The sequence below is a fragment of the Pectinophora gossypiella genome, chromosome 29 (assembly GCF_024362695.1).
Source record: "Pectinophora gossypiella chromosome 29, ilPecGoss1.1, whole genome shotgun sequence".
Taxonomy (NCBI): Eukaryota; Metazoa; Arthropoda; class Insecta; order Lepidoptera; family Gelechiidae; genus Pectinophora; species Pectinophora gossypiella.
In genome coordinates, this window is record NC_065432.1 from 5,766,197 (window position 1) to 5,787,108 (window position 20,912).

At 39.3% G+C, this 20,912-nt stretch overlaps 1 protein-coding gene and 1 long non-coding RNA gene across 4 annotated transcripts in view; one reads left to right on the forward strand and one right to left on the reverse strand.

Moving 5' to 3' along the window:
- Nucleotides 1-20,912, reverse strand: part of LOC126379455 (guanine nucleotide-binding protein-like 1) — a 343,035-nt gene that overhangs the window by 293,327 nt on the left and 28,796 nt on the right. The window lies entirely within an intron of this gene.
- Nucleotides 4,261-5,692, forward strand: LOC126379651 (uncharacterized). The gene is made up of 2 exons (XR_007568363.1): nucleotides 4,261-4,821; nucleotides 4,893-5,692. It is a non-coding gene; the product is annotated as an uncharacterized LOC126379651 (long non-coding RNA).

Genomic DNA, 20,912 nt, shown 5'->3' on the forward strand with positions numbered 1-20,912 from the left:
CAGCGTCAACCGCCAAGTAATGAAAAGCCTAGTAGTTATCCTAATACAAAATCTGCGGCTAACAAATTAGTTTATTGTAAAAGATGTAAGGTGTCTACTCACTCAACCGCAAGGTGTAGGGACAAGACAGTCAAATGTTTTAAATGCGGTCATTTAGGGTTTACGGTGAGGTCGTGCCCTAAATGTAACAACCCAAAAAACTAGGTTGCTCGGACAATAACGCCGATCCTCCATCGAAGGTCGAAGATGGGGATTGGAAACATTGGTTACAGGTAGTAACGAATTATTTTAAGCTGAACAACGTAGCTTCCGTTTTGTTCGAGCCCAATGATGATGACGTTCGACCATATTTAAAACTTAATGTCCTGGATTTGACAATTTATGGATTACTGGACTCAGGTGCAGCAATTTCTATTTTAGGTAATGGAACACATACGTATTTTGAGTCATTAGGTTTCACAGTACAATCTGGGAAAGACACTAATGTAACTGTTGCGGATGGTTCCCAGTGTACCTCTACAGGATTTTTAATGTTGCCCATTACATTTAATGGAGTAACCAAAATTTTGAAATTTTTTATAATACCCAGTATTAAATTAAATGTTATTTTAGGCGTAGACTTTTGGCGGGCATACAATTTGATGCCAGAAATTTTTGAAAGTGTTTCCTACATGAGAGGTCCACAAAAGTTTGTAGAAATGCCAGTCAACTCTATACAAGCTTATGACAGTCTTCCCAATGATCACAAGGAGTTAGCGGAGCTTATGATAACGAAATTTCATGACATTTCTTTTGAGCGCAAGGGTTTAGGTAGGACGCATCTTACTCAGCATGTCATCGACACTGGGGTTGCGCCACCGGTCAAGTGTAGACCTTATCCCATGTCACCGGAAAAGCAGAAGGAACTACATAAGGAATTAGACAGGATGCTGGAGCTGGACGTCGTCGCTCCGAGCGAGAGTCCTTGGAACAATCCAGTCCTTATGGTTCCTAAAGCTGACGGTACATGGCGATTTTGTCTGGACTGCCGGAGGCTCAACTCTGTGACGAAAGGCGATGCTTATGCCATTCCCTACATACCCCAGATATTGGATAGCCTCAAGAATGCCAAGTACATCAGTTCTGTGGATTTTAAATCGAGCTTTTGGCAAATTCCACTCGACCCTAGCTCACAGGAGAAGACGAGTTTTACAGTGCCTGGTAGGGGGTTGTTTAAATTTAAAGTTATGCCATTCGGCCTATGCGGAGCTCCTGCTCGCCAACAACGGCTCATGGACATGTTGTTTGGACATCCTTTCTGCAGTGACGTAACTAAAGGCATGATATTCGTGTACATCGACGACATTATAGTAGTTGCTGAAGATCTAGAAACGCACATACTTCTTTTAAAAAGGCTTCACGAAAGAATACAGAGCGCCAATTTAACAATCAACTTTGAGAAGAGCAAATTCTTCCGCAGCTCTTTAAAATATCTGGGATATGTAGTGGATGAGTTTGGACTTAGAACGGATCCCGATAAGGTTCGTGCTGTTCTGGAGTTTCCGGTACCCAAAAGTTCGAAAGAACTAAAAACCTTTCTAGGTGTTTGTTCTTGGTACCGTAGGTTTATTAGGAATTTCTCCATCATTGCGGCACCCTTACACGCTCTTACCAGCTCAAAAACGAAATTTATTTGGAACCAAGACGCAGAAAACGCTTTTGATACATTAAAAACCAGTTTAGTTTCAGCTCCAATTTTAGCCTGCCCTGATTTTAGTAAACCATTTTCAGTTCACTGCGATGCATCTAATTTTGGCGTAGGAGGTGTGTTAGCGCAGAATATTGATGGCCATGACCGCCCTATCGCTTATATCAGCAGATCCCTTAACAAAAACGAACGTAACTATAGTGCTACCGAAAGGGAGGCGTTAGCAGTTGTGTACGCGGTTGAAAAATTTGAACCATATTTAGGTAGTAGACCATTCACCGTCGTAACCGATCACGCTTCACTTAGGTGGTTCATGAATTTGGAGAATCCTACGGGACGCTTAGCTCGTTGGGGTTGTAGGTTATCCCAATTTAATTTTACAATCGAGCATAGGAAAGGGAAGGATAATGTCGTCCCTGATGCCCTCTCACGATTGCTGCATGTGGATGCCATCAATGCTCCAAATGCAGGAACCGGTGATGAGTGGTATGATAAGGTTTACTCTGGATGTACGGCTTATCCCAAAAATTATCCCAATTATCGCGTCGAAAATGGTACTCTTCTACGATACAGCAAGGGTAAGTATGCCCTGACTCAGGAGTTTGATTGGAAGATTGTTGTGCCAAAGTCAAACCGTCTGCAGGTCATGTCCGAAAACCACGAACCACCGACCTCGGCACACCTCGGAGTGTTTAAAACGCACCGTAGGTTGTGTTTGAGGTATTTCTGGCCAGGAATGTACCGCGACGTGCTTGATTTTGTCAACAAATGTAGTATTTGTTCCGCTTATAAGCACAGGACCAAACTCACTCCTGGGATCATGGGTCAGCCTAAGCAATGCTATAGGCCGTTTCAAGCTGTATCCGTAGATTTGGTAGGACCTCTTCCACGATCACGTTCGGGTTACATGCACCTTTTAGTAGTAACATGCTGTTTTTCAAAGTACACCATGTTATTTCCACTTCGTCGAGCGACTAGTGCTGCAGTAGCTAAAAACTTTGAGAATTATGTGCTTCTAGCTCACGGGATTCCTGAAACCGTAATTACCGACAATGGGGTTCAATTCACGGGATCAGAATTCAGTGGCCTTCTCAAGAAGTACAATATTCCACGAGTTCACTACGGGCCTAGGTACACGCCACAGATTAACATGGTGGAAAGGTATAACAAAACAGTCATGACAGCTGTTTCGTCTTATGTAGCTGACGATCATAGGGCATGGGATCTCAATTTATTTAAGGTGCAATTTGCAATAAATAGTGCGGTGAACGAAACCACTGGGTTTAGTCCATTCTTTTTGGTCCATGGCCGGGAACCAATTATTAACGGTTCTTTTTATAATGATGACAGGGAATATGAGGTCTCTATGCCAAGGGACGAGTATGCGGGTGAATTTGGGGTCCTTCGGGATATTTTTAATAAGGTTCGGGTTAATATAGAGAAGGCTCACACGACGAACGCGAAGTACTACAACCTGCGACGCCGTAACGTCAATACTTTGCGCGAAGGTCAAGTAGTGTGGCGGAAAACGTACGTACAGAGTGACGCCGCAAATTTTAAAGCCTCGAAACTTGCCCCAAAATACGAGCAGTGCGTAATTAAAAAGGTTTTATCACCCTTGGTGTACGAATTGGTTTCGTTTAGTGGCAAGAACTTAGGTTCTTGGCATATAAAAGATTTAAAAATTTAATTTTCAAATTGCCCCGTGTTCCTCTTGTCGTATTTTTTCTTAAACAAAAATTTACCGGCTTGGATCATTGTATTTGGCTCAATTTAAATTCACGTTTATAAAGTAAGTAACATCATTTTTGTTGTTTGTTTTCATGGTTAGCTTCATAACATTTTTTATTAATAAAAATAATGGTGTGGTTACTTGTGTCGTAAGTGGCCTAGTAACAGCCTATTTATGACAAACAATTTTTTTTTTATGTAGTTAAAGACTATTAATTGAGTCTTTTGATTTAAAATAACTACATTTACCAATAGATGTTTTATGTTTAATGTTTTTAGTGTGTTTATGTGTGCGCTGATAAGGCCCATACACACTAGCGTCTGCAACGCAGCGGTTTTATGAACGCTCAATTTAGCGTTTCATATTTTTTTGTTTAGGCGGTTATAGCCAAGTTTTAAGTATAGTTTTTTATGTTGCACGTGTCAACATTATTTTAGGCTTTATGGTAGCCATTATTTTAAATTAAATTAAGATTAGAAACCTCTTTAGGTTACTCATTGTTTTTTTCCTTTTCGACGGAGCGGGTAGTGACTCCTTAAATAAGCCTCTAGCAACTGTTGTTTTGTTTTTTTGTCTTTGTCTTTAGAATTGGGGTATCGAGTGACACTAAGATAGTCGTCAGCTCAACAGGGGTATGAATGTGGGTGACACCCAGTGAAATGGATACTGGGTGCTACTATATGAAAGAAGTGATAGGTGATCAATGAATGGTGATGAATAACAGGTCGGGGTAATTGTTGTGCTTAGGGTTGTGCTGTTTAGATGTTGGTGTTTGTGCTTCGTTACGTTTTTTTTTTTTATGATTTGTTTTGTCGTCGTCTTTAAAGACAGTTTTTTTTTTAAATTTAGACTGGTTGTGCGCTCCAGGCTCTATGGCTGAGGGCAGCCGTGTTTCTCACCCAGTTCGAAACCTCTCGTGGGTAGGGGGGTATTGTAACGAAGCATTTCGGACCAACGAGCCTTGTAGCGACATCTTGTGGTTTCTGGAGATATAATGTTGTTTCACAGAACACAGATGGCGCTGCAGGGTTATCGATGGGCCCGAATATTTTTGATTATTTTATTTTCTTCAAAATTTGGTATATTTAATTATCTGCAACATTTATTGAAATTATATTATATTTTATTTAGGTTTCGGATCAAACAAGTCGATCGATTATTGTCGTTGATTCGGCGAATTTATGGTTTGGTAGATTTTTTCTAGTTTGGCAACTTTGTTCGTGGTTCTTGTGTCAGACTGACAGCTGGCTGAGCTGAGAGACAGGTTATGGAAAGTGGGGACGTCGCGAGAGCGCCGGAGACTCCACTGCCGTAACAATAATGTGGGCAAATTAAAAGCCACGATTTATCGGCGACATCAAGAGCCGATGTCTCCATTTATATAAATAACTTAACTGAGATGGTAAGTCCTCGCAATTCTTCGTGCATATTTTTGCACCAACTTTGTGATAACCTCGAGGTCCTTGTTTTCAGCAACATCACTGAAATCCCATCGCCTAAGGTCCAGTGGGTGGGTTTAGGTTTCATCCGAGCGATGCCCAACTATCCCGGATGAACCTGTAAGTTATTTTCTTTGTTTTACACTCGTGAGTTGCATTGCCACGCTGTCAGCTGAACCACATGCTAATCATTGCCATTCCTTGTTGCAGATGGGTTTTTTGTTTCCTTTAAGTTTTTAACGTTTTAAAGTTTCGAACGTTTTGCAAGTTTTAATCTAAGAAGAAGTTTATGATTGGATCAGACTATTTCAACAAATTTGGTGAATGAAGATTCCTACTGTTTTCTTCTGCATTTGAGAGTTATTTCAAGCTTCATTTCGGCGGAGCTTGCCTTGGTTGTTTGCACGTCGAAGCTTTCCTTTGTGCGGCGCGCATGTGGATGTGCCGCGCCTCTCCTTTTGTCAACACACCGGATAAGGCCCGGTGAAGGACTGCGAGGTTGACCGGTGGACGTGCAGCCCGCCAGCTGCGTAACAGTTGGCCCGCTGCGCCGCCATCGTCCAGCACGCCCTGGCCTGAGCCGGCCTCAACTCATCACCTGTACGGTATTCCGGGACGCCTCAGGTAGGCCTGATAGTCAGAGGTCCTCGAGTAAGTGAGGTGCCTACAGGTGTACGGACAGTGTTTTTAAACATAGTGATATCCCATGGTTGTTACGGAGTGACAATTAACCTGACGGACCAAAGCGCGACCTGTCTCCCTCCATAGGGTTTTTGACCTACCTATGGTTAATGAAATTTGTAGATTTAAAAAATATACATTGTACAAATTCAAGGGAGTTTTCTTTGTCTCATGCTCACCGGTCTATAACATCTAGCTGTGCCCTTCAGGTAAACACCACTTTATAAATTTCTGAAACATATCGATATCAGTATTTCTATAACACCTTTACCCTTTAACCTACCTTTCCTATAAGGTAAGCAAAAATCTAGTGTTTCAGCATATTTTCCTAAAACTGTAATGCCAACGCGCATAAAACTCGTCCCAGTAATTAGACTTTGCGTATAACTTTTTTTCTTTAATACTTCAAAAGTGGTCTAAGTAACAAACTTTTACAAAAAAAAAATAGATAATTATCTAATCCGTTCGAATTCCGAATCGAGATCGCAAATTCGAGATCCCGCGGGATTGGAAATACATAACGTAACATAAACAGCCTATATATGTCCCTGATGGGCACAGGCCTCCCCTCAATCAACCATGGAGGATACTCCACCACGCTGCTCCAATGCAGGTTGGTGGAGGTGTTTTGACGGCTAATAAAGTACCCTCCGAAGTACGGAATCATCTTACTTTTTCGGACAATCTGGTGATTCAAGCCTGAAAAGTCCCAAACTAAGGACAGTCTCACAAAGTGATTTCGACAATGTCCCCATCGGGAATCGAACCCGCACCTCCAGATCGTGAGCCTAACGCTCTAACCACTGGACCACGGAGGTCATAATATGTATTGATCCCGAAAGATTAGAAAAATTGTATTCCCTATCGCGAGCCCCTCTGACTTGAACCCCTGTCCTAACGGAGGGGAGACTCCTGTCAAATGTCCTGGTCCCTAATAAGCATACAAATGGGGGCAACTTTCACTAATCACTGTTTTGTTGAACGTTGGAAAGAGATAGACAGATAAGAAAGATGAGACGAAAGATACATTATCGTCTTATTCCTAGTCCGTCCTAGCATCGTCGCTTACCATCAGGTGAGATTGTAGTCAAACGCGAGCCAATTTTATTAAAAAAAAAATACATACATACATAAACTCAAGCCCGTAATCCCTAACGGGGTGGGCAGAGCCACAAGTAATCAAAGACAACTTGCAGCCACTGTTGATACGATGTCGTAACCTGGATATGATGAACCTTATGGTGATAAGGGATCGGGCTATCGCGCATAACATTAGTCCATCATGTTAGAGGACACAATCCCTCTGTCGGTTTTTACGACATGCCCGGGAAGACAAGCAGCTGAACGTGTTCTATGTAAAAAAACCTAATAAAAATAATCTAATAATATATATTATTATTAATTAATTAGTTATTTTATTATTTTTTTAATTAAATATCGCACTCAGTCTGCGATTGTTGAAGTAAAGCAACTTTCGCAAAGGCCGTTCATAGGATGGGTGCCCACAAAAAAAAAATGTTTTCATCTCGAGCTCCTCCGTGCTTCGGAAGGCACGTTAAGCCGTTGGTCCCGGCTGCATTAGCAGTCGTTAATGACCGTCATTCCGCACTGAGCCCGCGTGATGGTTTAAGGCCCGATCTCCCTATCCATCCATAGGGAAGGCCCGTGCCCCAGTAGTGGGGACGTTTATGGGATGATGATGATGATAATTATGTGGTCAAATAAGTCATCGTTCTGTAAAAATACAAACAAAACCAAGTGCTACGCATGTTAGGGAAAAACATTTTTTTTTTTTTTTGATGTGACTTATTGTAGATTTGCCGCAGATGGCATTAACTACTTGGCCGGACAAATGGGAAGCGCTGAAGGCTCTCACCCGGTACAACGTTTAAGACAACAGGCCTGAGGGTGCCTAGTTGGGCGCGAACCTCGGCTCAGGGCGTCGTCTGAGAGGAAAAATATTTGAAAGAATTAATCGACCCTAGTGGGTCGATAGCGATAAGACTTGCCGCCACGCCGGCGGGGTCGGTATCGGGGAATCTCTTCATACACGCACGCTGACTACATAGGAGATATATTCGTGAGCAAATATTATTTCATGTTAGGATGATTCTGGTGGTGCTAACTACTTGGCCGGACAAATGGGGAGCGGTGAAGGCTACCAACCAATACCAACCAACCAACTACGATCTCTCTTTCTTTATTTAAGATCTGCGCTCTTGTCGGTGGAGTAATCGCCTTCATTACTCCATAGATAGGGCGTGTAGAACGGTGGTTGCCCCAATCGCCTTCCGTTCCGCAGTACACCGACCAATTTCTCAATCGGTGATGTTCTAGCTAGAGCCCTACGAGAATCCATTTCCTCGGCCTCCGACCAGTACTGATACCGCTGCTGCCCGGCATCAGGGGTGCGCTTTTGAAGTAGCGGCGCCTACTCGCTACGTCACAAGATCGTCATAGAACCTAAGTAGTATTTTATAGGTTAGCCCGTCCCAGTGAGCTATAGTAGTGACTATGCTGGTATGGTACTTATATTCGGAGTTTAACAAAGTGAGATGTACTCATAACTTCCGGCCTCACCTCACGTAACAGCTATAAAGGTTCGCAAGGCTTTATTATAGCCACCGCGAGCTTCATCGCGCTCATAGCGTGTACAGGGTGAGTAGAGAATATATTTTTGGTTAACGTAACAAAGCGAACATGCGTGAGTTTTAAATGAAAGTGGAAGGAGCGATAGTGGAGTCAGGATTTTAATAAGTGTCTTTGACATCAACCCCTAGCATTTTCCACAGGGTCCGCTTACCTAACCTGAAGATTTGACAGGTCCGGTTTTTTACAGAAGCTACTGCCTGTCTGACCTTCCAACCCGCGAAGAGAAAACCAGCCCAATACAGGTTAGGTCATATACCTCCGAAAAATGCATTTCTCGGGAAAATGGGTTTCCTCGCAATGTTTTCCTTCACCGCTGAGCACCAAGGTCTCTGCCTACCCTACTAACGGGAAATTGGCGTGACCTTATGTATGTATTTGTGAGGTGGATTACCGACCCCATCAACCCTGGCGTCAGGGTTGCTATTGAGCCGCCAAAGGCCCCTGACCTGACTAGTGTAACGACTACGTACTTACATCAGTAAGTAGTAACCGGGATCAACGACTTAACGTGCCTTCCGAAGCACGGATCATCTTACTTTCGGACAATCTGGTGATCAGCCAGTAATGTCCTAACCAAACTACTGATATGAACTACAAAGTGATTTTTGTGATATTATGTCCCCACCGGCATTCGAACCCGGGACCTCCGGATTGTGAGCCTAACGCTCAACCACTGGACCACGGAGACCGCCGTGCACTTAAGATAACATAAATCTTGTAAAAAAAAAATCTGCACATCCTGTATAGGTATAAGATGTCGGTATAACTGAACTACCCTATGCACTGCAGTAAATTTCGTGCGATGAATATGATACAGCATTTATGAAGTCCGCAGTATATCAGACCTACTTTCTTTACCAGAATTTTTAAAGGAAAAATATTAGAAAAATAATATATAGAATTACACACGTTAAGACAGCCTCCGTGGTCTAGTGGTTAGAGCGTTAGGCTCACGATCTGGAGGTCCTGGTTCGATTCCCGATGGGGACATTGTCGAAATCACTTTGTGAGACTGTCCTTTGTTTGGTAAGGACTTTTCAGGCTTGAATGAGCTGATTGTCCGAAAAAGTAAGATGATTTCGTGCTTCGGAGGGCACGTTAAGCCGTTGGTCCCGGTTATTAGCCGTAAAAACACCTCCACCAACCCGCAGTGGAGCAGCGTGGTGGAGTATGCTCCATACCCCCTCCGGTTGATTGAGGGGGAGGCCTGTGCCCAGCAGTGGGACGTATGTAGGCTGTTTATGTTATGTAATATATAGAATTATTAAGCGGTGCGAATAACGAAACGACCGATAGACATAGGTAAAAAGTATACTTAATGTTTTTTTTTGTTGTGGTTTTTCACGAAGGACAAGGCAAAGGGAACTATGCCCATACAGCCATGTTTTATGTATTTTTTCTCTTAATTATGATAAATAATGAAAGGTGATGACGATGAATGATGAAACCTAAGCCCCCACCCTCGGAGCAGACTCCTACTCCGAACCCCAAACGACCCAAACGACCGAACGAAACGACCGATAGACATAGGTAAAAAGTATACTTAATGTTTTTTTTTGTTGTGGTTTTTCACGAAGGACAAGGCAAAGGGAACTATGCCCATACAGCCATGTTTTATGTATTTTTTCTCTTAATTATGATAAATAATGAAAGGTGATGACGATGAATGATGAAACCTAAGCCCCCACCCTCGGAGCAGACTCCTACTCCGAACCCCAAACGAATTAACTCAAAAGTCCGCATAAACTTTCGAGTTATAAAGCGGCTTGTTGGCACGAAGCGAAAATAGATAGGTACACTTTGTTTATTGAATATTCCGATATAATAACACTATCGCGAATGTTTTCCGACTAACTTAATGCAATCATTAACCATAAAACACCAATTCGTATTAATTATTTAGATTATTCAATGAAGAAAGCAACTGTGCCGTTTCCGTTCCCGCCAAAAAGAGTGTAGGTATAATGACAACTAAAAAGAAAAAAACAAAATGCAAAGAAATAAAAAATAATAGATAAAAACATTTTTTTTTTTTGGTAAATTGGCCCCGAGAAGGAGCAGGCAAAGGGACATAGCCATACAGCCTGGTCAGATGAAGTTTTTCTTCGTGTATTATTTTCTTGAATTTGTTTTCTTTGTCTTCAGTAAATTTTTTTCGAAGGCCGGAGCCATTTCTTTTGTTTAATTATTTGTCTTCATCCATTTATCATTTTGTCAAATATCAGGAATAAAAGTCTTGAATCGGGAATAGAAGTCTTAAATCAGGAATAAGAATAGATAAAAATAAAATACATAATTATAAAAAGAGACCGCAATGGGCAAACGCAACCTGCATAAGAATAAAGAATTCCGAAAGCGGCATATAACGCGAAGGTTGATGGTAGGGCTGGCAGGGGAAGACCTAGAAGGACTTACATTGACCAAATTGGAGATGTCCTTAGAAAGGGTTCGGTACGCCATTTGCCATTTACTTAGTTAAGAGTCTTTTTGTAATTATTTCCATCCATTACTTTTATCCATCTTGGGACTTTGTATCGACAGTGGCTGCAAGTTGTCTTTGATTGTTTGTGGCTCTGCCCACCCCATTTGGGATTACGGGCGTGAGTTTATGTGTGTATGTATGTTGTAATTATTTCTTTTTATTTTGGTGCAATAAAGTGTATTTTTATTGTATTGGTACGATCTACTCTGAACCGGCGTGCGTGTATGAAGCGATTGATGAATGTGGAGGAAGCAAGAGAAGTGTGTCAGGATCGAAGCAAATGGAATTCTATAGTCTCTGCTTACCCCGGTGGGAAATAAGCATGTATGTGTCGTGGCCAGATCTTAGAATTGATCATTTCATGATGTGTTCGACCATTTCATAAAATAGCCAACTTAAGTGGACCATATCGTTGAAACGTCAACGTTTAATGATATTTCAATCAACGTTTGGCCATATCGTTAATGTAGGCGTTGTTATGTGATGTTTATTCAGGGTATGTATGTGTTAAAAAATTTTAGAAAACTTCTATGAACTAATATAAAGGACATCGTAACGAATATTGAATGGGAATGATTCAGACCATGATTCTAAGTTGCAAATTATACTTTTGCGACGGAAAATTCGACATGACATTAACTCAGAACCATGGTCTGGATGATCGCCCTCGGTTTGTATCAGGCCGTAGCTGTCAAAAAAAAAGAAATGCTGGTATTTTTTTTCAGTGTAGCTATCTATTTTCACTCAAGAACCGTACCCAAACACCTTAATCATAAAATATAAAGACCCTTACATCTTGACCGGTCGCAAGAATAACATTTCTTTAGCGCGCCTGCGGCCAGTAGATAGCGGGGTCAGAGGTTTATTTGTATTGGTACAGTCTTGTGGAAAACTGCTATACAAGTTGTGAGAAGCTGCAGTAGTTTTAGGCGGATGAGACGTTCGTTATGTAAAAATTGACGATTCAAAGTGTAACTATGTTACCTACTGAATAAAGATATTTTTGAATTTGAATTTGAAACTGTTACGTTAAAAACTTAACACAACGGTAGTCAGAGGTACATCTAAAAATATATATGATCCCTTTCGAAAAAAGTAAAAAGAAACCGACAAAGTACGGTTCTTATATCGTGTGGGTTGTTAGGGGTGTCAGGGTTACTATTGAGCCGCCAAAGGCCCCTGACGTGACTCATGTAACGACTACTAACTTACATCAGTAAGTAGTAACCGGGACCAACGGCTTAACGTGCCTTCCGAAGCACGGATCATCTTACTGCCGTACAATCGGGTGATCATCCTGTAATGTGTGATTTTTGCGATATTTCCCCACCGGGATTCGAACCCGGGACCTCCGGATCGTGAGCCCAACGCTCAACCACTGGACCACAGGTAAGCCGACCCTGTGAAAAACAGGATAGCGATAGGCGAAGGAAAGTAAAAATATTTTATTACACTTTTCTGCCGTACTGTACATCACGCCTGCGTGTTATGTTAGGTCGACCGCTCTCAGCGATAAGTCCGTAACAAAATAATGCAATTAGGATTACGCGGACATTGCGAACCTGATCGAGCGATCGAGTGAAGAATTTGATCAGTAATTATGGAATAGGCTACTTTCCAACTAGTCAAATCAGTTACTTTTTACTAAACGTCAAAACACGAAATTACTATGGACTTTGAAACAATAAATTTTTTGAAGTATGGCTTCTGTCATCTTTGACATTGTATGAAAAAGCACACTGTGATGTCATATGAAAACGTAACAAAATGTTTTTATTATTACATTTTTCTTTATTAAAATTCATAAACAAGTAAGTTACTTAAATAGAAAAAAGAAAACAGGTGATCAGCCTGTAACATAGTAGTTAAACAGAAACTTTACAAAAAAGGTTATTATAAAGTTAGTGATTATTTAGAAGATATGAATGCATGGGATTAACTGTCTGAGAACTGATATTAGGCAGCTAAATTACTCAATTGTATAAAAATATTTTAAGTTTATTTTTTTTAAAGAACGTCTAGGGCCCTGTGCCGAGGTTTTTCTTGCCGCTCCGTTTCCCCGGCTATACAGGTTGTGAGAAGCTGCAGTAGTTTTAGGCGGATGAGACGTTCGTTATGTAAACATTGACGATTCAAAGCGTAACTATGTTACCTACTGAATAAAGATATTTTTGAATTTGAATTTAATGTCCTAACCAAACCAGGGATCACGAATATTTTTATAGTATTCAGTGGAGAAGAGTGGTGGAGTATATTTCATACCACCTCCGGCTGATTGCTTATGTAATGACTAGATAATATGCCCACTTAGGTAAATAATAGCAGGGTTTTTTTGTATTAAAAAAACATACATTTTCACAGATTCATCACACACCCACACAGACACAGATTAATTACAGATTTATTCTAATACAAAAATCATAAAATAAAAATAGGGATTCTCTTAAAATGCATAAATGGTTTTGTCATAATTTTAATTATCATAATCCTTTTCGCATAATGTTTTTAAGCATAATAGTACTTTCCCATAATAACATCTAAGAATACTGGTTTGTTAGGTATAACTTATTTTTGGACTAATATTTGTGGGTATAAATTTGATTCGCATATAAATAGGTATCCATAATTCTTTTTTAGAATAATAGTGTTTTGTCATAATTTTTACAAGGCATAACAGTAAGTTAGGATGCGGCGGGGGTGGCCCAAGGGCCAGCATGTTTATCTTACACACGAAAAGTATACTGAATGATCACCAACAATATGAAATAGAGTCAAAAAATATAAAAAGTCAAATCATGAACCAAATGCAGCCAATGAAAAAGTAAGTTTCAGAAATGTTCAAAGTTGTGCCAAAACTTTTCTTATTCGGAGTATAGTTTTTATGCTTATAATACTTATGCTTATATGTCATTATTGTTATTAATTATTATGCTTATGGTAGTTATGAGTTTCAAAATTATGCTTAAAAAGTTATAACAAATTAATACTATGCGTAACTAATAATAGGACAAGTAACATTATGCCATGGTAAATTATTCCATAAAAAATATGCGTAAAAATAGAGAACCATAAAAATAAAATCAAAACTCATAATCAGAAACGTACATCAACTTCGTCACGTTCAACTAGGCGTTAGGAGTCAGATCTATTTATTTATTTATTTTTAGGTTTCTTTTTGAGATTGCCTGGAAGAAATTGCTCTAGAGCAATAAGGCCTCTCAAATTGTACTGTATTCGTGTGTTGTGTCTGATTGTTGAAATTTAGTTCTGTGCAATAAAGTGTACATATTTGATTTGATTTATCGGTACTAAACAATTTCAAAGAAAGGACGATAACGATCTAAGTATGGGAGGTCTGTGAGGGCGACCCTCTTAAAAGAGGTGTAGTACCTCCTCCCTCAGACAGGGGATCACCATAAATCTATCACTTGGTAGGAAGCTAAAGCAGTAACCACTTACCAAAACCGACATTTACAATAAAATACCAGACGATATTTTGGATTTGACAGAAAATAAAAGCTTTTTTTAAGTGACAATTTACACCATAAACAAAACAGTTACAGAACAAAAAATATCAAACAAAATTAAAATTAAATTAAATAAAACTAAAACAAAAAAACAAAACTCAAAATAAAATAAATTATGTGCAATTAATAATAATTTATTTTACAACAACCTCCGCGGTCTAGTGGTTAGAGCGTTAGGCTCACGATCTGGAGGTCCGGGTTCGATTCCCGATGGGGACATTGTCGAAATTAGTTTGTGAGACTGTCCTTTGTTTGGTAAAGACTTATCAGGCTTGAATCACCTGATTGTCCGAAAAAGTAAGATGATTCCGTGCTCCGGAGGGCACGTTAAGCCATTGGTCCCGGCTAATAGCCGTAAAAACGCCTTCACCAACCCGCATTGGAGCAGCGTGGTGGAGTATGCTCCGTACCCCCTCCGGTTGATTGAGGGGGGGTCTGTGCCCAGCAGTGGGATGTTTATAGGCCGTTTATGTATGTATGTTATGTATGTGCAATTAACACTTAAACGAAACCATTTTGTTTGTTATGGCCAGTACTGTGCCGTTCTCGCTATAAAAAATCTTTTAATGGGAAGGACACTGGCTGCTTTCCTTTTTCAAATTGTTCTTTCTTTTACTTGTGCTTTTTGGCGGGAACATAAACAACATGGTTGCTTTCTCCGTTGAATAATTGATCGTGTACTAGGTTCAAGATAAATTATGAAATTATGATTACTAAATAAAGACAGATCTAAAACTATATCTAAAACTAAAATAAACAAGTCAAATAGAAAAAAGGAAAGGTTTTTGTCACCTTTGGATCAGTTTTTATGTAGTACTTAATCAGATTTTTATAATTCTGATTAAGTATTTTGACCTAGGAAATTACCCAATTATTTAATCCTACATTAAAAGTAGCGAGCACTCATTTGAAGAAGGGTCGATTCATCATCTCTCCAGCATTATCCCATTTTCCACAGGGTCCGCTTACCTGACCTAAAGATTTGACAGGTCCGGTTTTTTACAGAAGCGACTGCCTGTCTGAACTTCCAACCCGCGAAGGGAAAACCAGCCAATACAGTAACCTGTATCAAGGTCAATGATAAACAGTCAATCAAACAGTGAAGTCAACAATGTTGGAGATACCAATTGAATGGTACCTAACACTTACGTCATCAATGGGCTAGCAATGGCGGCTTGTGATAGGATTGAGCATACCTGGTCTTCTTTATAACATGATAATATATGCATTTCCTTTCTATCTCTTTACGTTTTCTACTTACGCGGTTAATACATAATGCATACCATTGCATTCATCTCATATCGTACCTACAGTCGTAAGAACGCTATGAATAAAATTACATCTTCGTAAATTTATCAGCCGTATAAAATGTATGTAACTGCCGCCCTGCCCGGGATGAATGCATTTACATTTATATCCCCGGAAGATTGTAGGTTTGATGTGCTACCTTCTAGTCTAGGGCCCCGTGCCGAAGTTTTTGTGCAGCTTCTTTACCCCGGCTATACAGGTTGTGAGAAGCTGCAGTAGTTTTATGCGGAATTTACCTTTGAATAGTTCTAACACAGTAATTAAACAGAAACATTGCAAAAAAGGTTATTGTGTATGTTGCTGCCTAATATCAATTCCTTGGAATTGCCAAATTACTCAATTGTATATAAATATTTCATGTTTATTTTTTTTAAAGAACTTCTAGGGCCCTGTGCCGAGGTTTTTCTTCCAGCTTCTTTACCCCGGCTATACAGGTTGTGAGAAGATGCAGTAGTATTATGCAGAATTTACCTTTGAACAGTTTTATGACAGTATTTTTTTTCTTTTTTTTCTTGGTTTAAACTACAATCAGTCCTCTAGACTACAAGCAGTTTCGTTGAGTGGATAAGTGACGAAGACAGTAATTAAACAGAAACTTTGTAAAAATTGATATTAGGCAGCCTAATTACTAAGTTGTATAACAATATTTAATGTTTCTTTTTTTAAGAACGTCGACTTACAAGCCCTGTATTACAAGAAATTTTCTTGTAAAAATTTTCATTATTACAAGAATGTGTTTATCAAAACTACACTTGTAAATTACGCGTTACAAGTGTCAATATTTATTTCATAAGTATTTTTTACAATCCCTGAACTTTTTTTGATATTTATTACTTTATAATAATAATAATAATAAAAACACTTTATTGCACACAAATTCACAAAACATTTACAGGATAAACTTATTCTAAGGTGGGCAAAGGCGGCCTTATCGCTAAGAGCGATCTCTTCCAGACAACCTTCGGCAAAGGATATGGTACATTTGTACAGCTGCAGTGTAGCGCGCAGATACGTAAAATAAAACAATAGACACATTTTATATATACATACACAATCTTAATCAATCTTTATTGTGAGTAACTAAAAAAAAACCGCCGTAAAATACCTCCTCCATACCCCCTCCGGTTGATTGAGGGGAGGCCTGTGCCCAGCAGTGGGACATATATAGGCTATTAATGTATGCGTTATGTTTTGTGAGTAACTTGTAGCTTTTCAACGTGTAGACTTGTAAGTTTTGATAAACACGGCATAGCTTGTCAAGTAGCCTTTTGAAAAATGAAAATAAAAAATGTTTTTACCAGAAAAAAATACAATGAGGCACATAAAATAGGATGGGTACTTATATTAAAAATATATCCAAATGAACAGAGGTTCCCAAACTAGGCGGAGCCTGTATCTTGGGAAACCGTAAAAAATGGGTACATGCGATGTTGGCGCATAGTTTGCCAAAAGGAAACTTAAAATTAAACTTACATCTAAGTATTAGAGCGAAGGGTGTGTGTGTTAAGTAGGAATATGAATGTATGAGTATGCGAGTCTAATAGTAGAAGTAATCATAGCGATAATAAGTCAGTAACAAAATAAGTGCATATGTATTTATGTATGTGAGTATGTGTGGGGGTCAGAGTTAGGATGAATTTGTGTGTGAGGGTGTACGTTTTTCCAATTTATGTATATGAATATAAGTATGCGTGGGCAGCCAAATACTCAGGGAAATGTATCGTTGGTAAGCCGGAACAGGAAATGACCTTTACCCGGATGGGTATAAATCTGCGGTCCACTTGTGGCTAAGCGAAGCTATCTGTAAGATGGATTGTTTTTGTTGAAGAAATCTAAATATATAAAAGGAGAAACTGACTGACTGACATATCAACGCACAGCCTAAACGGCTAAACGTAGGCACTTGAAATTTGGAAGGGACGTAGCTTAGGTACCGTGGAGGTGCACTAAGAAAGGAATTCCCGAAATTCCCACGAGAACGGGAATTAGCGGAAACATCCTTTTGTATGAAAAATCTAAACCGCTTAAGTTAAACGCTTGAAATTTGGCATACAGGTACCTTAGTAAACTTAAAGCTTAGTTGCAACAGGATATTGCAAAATTCCCTAGGGAACGGGAGTTAGCGGAAAAAAACATTTGTATGAAAAACTCTAAACTGCATAAGTTAGATGCTTGAAATTTGACATGCACTCTCACAAACACAAAGACCTCTCTTTTATAACACGCCACGCGGACGAAGTCGCGGACAAAAGCTAGTCTTAATAAAAGAAGGACCCGGTGGTGTAATGGTTAACACTCTCGCTCTGGCTTTACAAGAGCTGCGGGTTCAACCCGTCCGAGTCAGATATTTTTTTCTAAATTTTCTCTATATGCATAAACGTCGCCATAAATATTTGGCTGTTCGTTTGTTTTGCTAAAAATCGAGAACGGCTGAACCGATTTGGCTAATTTTAGTCTTTAAATATTCGTGGAAGTCCAGCGAAGGTTTAAACGGTGATAAAGTATAACTTTCGCGCCTTTTTACTGACGGGCTACTTAGGTAAATGAATAAAACTATGAAAAAAGGATTTTCCTCTTACCTTATCACTATGTTTAACCGGTTGTTTCATTATGTAAGGTATTCCCGGCACAGGACCGAATATAGAAGGCATCATGGCTGGAGCAAAGATCACTTTGACAGGACTTTGACAACACTTTTCACTTTGCGCCTCACTTTGGTCCACTTTGTCACAAGTTTGTTTACAACAACAATGATGACACACTTTGACGCTCTGGCAGTGACTCTGACAACATTCTTTTTCGAATTTCGAAGCCAATTTCATGTCTTTTGCGTTTTGACTCGTGTCATTTGAATTTTTATTCGTGTCATTTGTGTTTTGATTCGTGTCAGATTGATCGTTGTAAAGTTTCGGTTTTTTTGTAAAGTCCTTCGGGATTTCCAGCAGTGGGTTCTTGCGTTTCAAGTCTTTTGGCGTTTCTAACAGGTATTTTTTTATATTTTCGTTATTTTCTGAATTTTCGGGGGTAGAAAATGGATGGACTAGTAAGGTCTTCGTTTGTTTTTGATTTTGGAAATGTCGTGAGGCCCCCGGCAGGGCCTCAAAGACACGTTTAGAATCCAATTTGGCTGATTTTGTGAAGCTCTTAAAAATAAAAGTACATTCAGAAGATTTGTACCTTGTATTTAGGTATCTAATTAAAACTTAACAGAGTACAAATTTAAACGAACAAAGTACCGTTCAGTTTATTTACTATTTTTTTTATTTACGCTCAAAATTGATTTAAAAACTGTTTTAATTCGCTTAAAACTATAGTCACTTTATCAATGTTTATTTTTTTACACATATACACAGTTTTGCCTATTTTAAAATAACTTTTTATTTTACTTTCGTTTTATACCTACACTTTTTGTACACGACTGTAACATTTTTTAAAGTCCGGCCAAGTAGTGAATGCCAGCCAAGGCAAACGTTCAATAAGCCACTACAAAGGAAGTCTTTCGAAGTCCACTGTTTTTGTTACAAAATCCACAAAATATGAATTAAATCACTATAGTTATGTTATTTTTTTTATAATTAACGTTCACTCAATAATAAATGTTCTCAAAGTACCCATGAGCCAATTCCAAGATTTTATTTAAAAAAAGCTTTCACTACCAAAACACAAAGGTCGATGACCTCTCGACCGTGACCCAGCACGTGTCTTTGTTTACAAATAAAACAAACAAACAACTCAAAAACATTTAAAAATAAACATTATTTTATTGCACTTTTACCCCATAAAACACCTTTTAGATTTACAGTCATTTTCGCGCGAAAATATTAACACAAAATGGCGGAAAATTGCAAAATGTTTTTGGAAAATTCTCCGCAGACGACTTACACGTCTACACTCGAAGAAGATTGACGAGATACTAAAGTGGGAGGGTTGAAAATGGGAGGAGTTATGGGCGGGGTGAGGACACGCCTACCTAGTTTTAAGATTTTAAATTTATTATAAGTCTGGTCTAGACAAAATGGCGGGCTATTAGGTTTAGGGAAGTTTAGGTTATTTTTTTTTTAAATAAAATAGGCTCGCGTTGTGACGATGTGTGGTTTAGAGTGGATGACGTTTACCTAGCAAATGCCTATTCACTCTAGCCTTGAAGATTCCCAGATTATAACGAGTTGGAAAAACAGACGACGGCAGACAGTTCCAGTCCTTTGCTGTTCGCATCAAAAAGGAAGAGGCAAAACTAATGCCGATAGCAGGAATATCCACAAAATAAGGATCACATGCCGACTTTTAAGGTAGGTAAGTATTCAAGGTTGCGTATTTAGGAATTATCATTCATATTGGGTTCGAATCCCGGTGGGGACAAATCACCAAAATCACTTTATAATCCCTAGTTTGGTTAGGACATTACAGGCTGATCACCTGATTGTCCAAAAAGTAAAAAGATCCGTGCTTCGGAAGGCACGTTAAGCCGTTGGTCCCGGTTATTACTTACTGATGTAAGTACGTAGTCGTTACGTGACCCATGTCAGGGGCCTTTGGCGGCTCAATCATTACCCTGCCACCAGGGTTGATGAGGCTGGTATTCCACCTCGCAACCCACACGATAAGAATAACGAACGACATAATATAGATGCATATTATGCATCTTTTATCTTTCTTTTTGGGTATAAATGTTTACCCTTTTTATTACATCCAGACACTGATCAAAATAAAGAGAAGCAATAAAATTTTATACATAATGTGATCCAAACATGAAGCAATAATCATTTTTAAAGAAAAGTCTCATAAAGTGATTTCGACAATGCCCCCATCGGGAATCGTACACGAACCTACAGATCGCGAGCGTAACGTTCTAACAACTAGACCATTACTGTTACAAATATAACTTTAAAAGTAGTGCGTCCTACAACTTCTTGCTTCTACATAGTTTTACTACTACTGTAGATTGAAGATCGGCGCTCAAAAAGTGGGACGCAAAGTCACTGTTAATATAGCGACGTTGACAGTACTTTACCTCAGTGCGCGATTAGGCGCCGAACTGGCAACACGGCGTGCGTGGTAAAAACTTGCAAAAATAGAAGGTCAAAGCGAAAAAAGAAGGATGGAGCATCATATTTCTAATAAGTAACAACATTGTGCATATTATCATAGTATAAACATTTTAATTTTCGCAGTAAAACCCACCAAAATTATTATTTTAGTTTAAATTACACTAAAACAAGTTAGTCAACCCGAGTCGCAATATAACCCGACCGCGTTACGAAGCACCACGCGCTAATATATTATGTAATAAAACGCACTTTCTTAATTTGACACGATTTTATTGAATGTATATACCGCTGTGTACGAATGTATAGCGAAACAAGCGCCAAGTTTTCGCCGCATTTTTGTATCAAGCGCTGTATCT